General features: G+C 48.6%; 1 pseudogene; it reads left to right on the forward strand.

The window, feature by feature from the left end:
• Positions 1 to 1866: 1866 nt before the first annotated feature.
• On the forward strand, positions 1867 to 1984 carry LOC126482573 (5S ribosomal RNA; annotated as a pseudogene).
• The last annotated feature ends 327 nt before the right edge of the window (positions 1985 to 2311 follow it).

Here is a 2311-nt window from a genome sequence, read left to right on the forward strand (position 1 = left end):
TGGTACGAAAGCGTCACAAAAACGTCACAGAACAATCATTTGAAAAGAGGGAAAATCGCGAACTGTCGGACAAACTACACGCCTCCAGTCAGATATTGTCCAGAGCCTTGCGCGCTTGTGATACGTAATCGAAAGTGTGATTTAACGTCTTTGGTCTGTAACTAACAACAGCCTGCTTAGCGTCCCACCAGGTGGCATGCGTGCTGTCTGCCTCGGATCGGATCGGCCTCATTTGTTGCCGACCGGTAATAGGAGGATGGCCATCCAACGGCAGCGACTGGTGATTATGGGGACATGGACGGTGCAAGCAACCGACGGACTTGAACAGGACTTTAAGCGAAGGTCTGCATTGCCAATCTCACAGTTTACGTTTGAGAAACATGATCGTCGAATCAGATGGAGATGAGGCCTTGCTATTGCCTCTGCTGTTAGCTAACTACGGAAATTGCAGGCAGAACATATGGACTTGATTGATAAGCATTTTAAAGTGTGGAATGTACGTGAAGCTAGTTAGAGTTATCCACTGTGCTCTAAGATTTAAAAAAATTACTACAAACCACGAAGGAATTATCCGAATGGGACGGATATCGGTAGCTGTGATGTACTATACAAAAACAATTTGAGAAAAACTGGTTGGTTTATTCAAGAGAAAGAGCTCCAGAAACTGAACAGGTCAATAACGCGTTGGTCATCTCTGGCTCTTATGCAAACAGTTATTCGGCTAGACATTCGTTGATAGAGCTGTTGGATGTTCTTCTAAGAGATAGCGTGCACATTCTGTCCAACTAGCACGTTAGAGCGTCAAAATCCCGAGCTAGTCGGAGGGCTCTGCCCATAAGTCTCAAACGTTCTCCATTGGAAAGAGATCCGGCGATCTTGCTGGCCAATGTCCGGTTTGGCAAGCACGAAGGCAAGCAGTAGGAGCTGCCACCGTGTGTAGGCGAGCATTGTCTTGCTGAAATGTAGGCCCATAATGGCCTGCCATGAAGGGCAACAACTCGGGGCGTAGAATATCGTCGACGTACGGCAAAGCTGCAACAGTGCCGCGGATGACAGCCAAAAGGGTTCTGCTATGAAAAGGAGTGGCATCTGAGACCCTAACTCCTGGTTCTGGGACAGTATGGCGGGCGACAGTGAGGTTGTTATCCCACCATAGTCCAGGGCATCTCCAGACACGTCATCGGCCTGGAATCACATTGACTGCAGTAGAATAGTCTTCAGTGATGGATCTCGCTTCGAACCGATTCCAGATGACCAGCGGAGACATTCTGGAGATGCCCTGGGAAGCGGTGGGATACAAACGAGACTGTAGCCCGCCAGACGGCCCGACAACCTGATTTCTGGGGCGCCATTTCATTTCATAGCAGGATCCCTGTGGTGGTCATCAGAGGCACGGAGAGCGTTTGTCTTCGTGCCTGCCGGACTCTGCCTCGGCCAGCAAGGTCGCCGGATCTCTTACAAACTGATAACAAAATGTAAAAATGTATGTGAAATCTTATGGGACTTAACTGCTAAGGTCATCAGTCCCTAAGCTTACACACTACTTCACCTAAATTATCCTAAGGACAAACACACACACGCGTGCCCGAGGGAGGACTCGAACCTTCGCTGGGACCAGCCGCACAGTCCATGACTGCAGCGCAAACTGATAACGTTTGGAGCCCACCAACCAGCTCGGAATTGTGACAATCTAACGCGCCAGTTGGACAGAATATGACACGACGTCTCTCAAAAGGAAATCCAACAACTCTGCCAATCAGTGCCAAGCCTAATAACTGCTTGCATTAGGGCAAGAGGTGGACCAATGTGTTATTGACTTGTTTTGAGTAAATCACCCAATTTTTCAGAAACTGTAATCATTTGTTTGGCAACGGCCTTGCCGCAGTGGATACAGCGGTTCCCGTCAGATCACCGAAGTTAAGCGCTGTCGGGCGTGGCCAGTACTTTGATGGGTGACCATCTGGACCACCATGCGCTGTTGCTATTTTTCGGGGTGCACTCAGACTCGTGATGCCGATTGAGGAACTACTAGATAGAACAGTAGCGGTTCCGGAAAAAAAGAAAGTCATCGTAACGACCGGGAGAGCGGTGTGCTGACTACACGCACCTATCCGCTTCCTTATCTGAGGATGACACGGCGGTCGGATGGTCCCGATGGGCCACTTGTGGCCTGAAGACGGAGTTCTTTTTTACTCATTTGTTTGTCTGTATATGTACGTACATTTACCGATTTCCTTCTTCGTGCGTTCTTTTTTTTTTCCTCTCCTTAGATTGTATTCAATGTTTCAGTTAACCCCAGTGTTGGTAACAG

Source organism: Schistocerca serialis, chromosome 5 (assembly GCF_023864345.2).
Source record: "Schistocerca serialis cubense isolate TAMUIC-IGC-003099 chromosome 5, iqSchSeri2.2, whole genome shotgun sequence".
In the NCBI taxonomy this organism is placed as follows: domain Eukaryota; kingdom Metazoa; phylum Arthropoda; class Insecta; order Orthoptera; family Acrididae; genus Schistocerca; species Schistocerca serialis.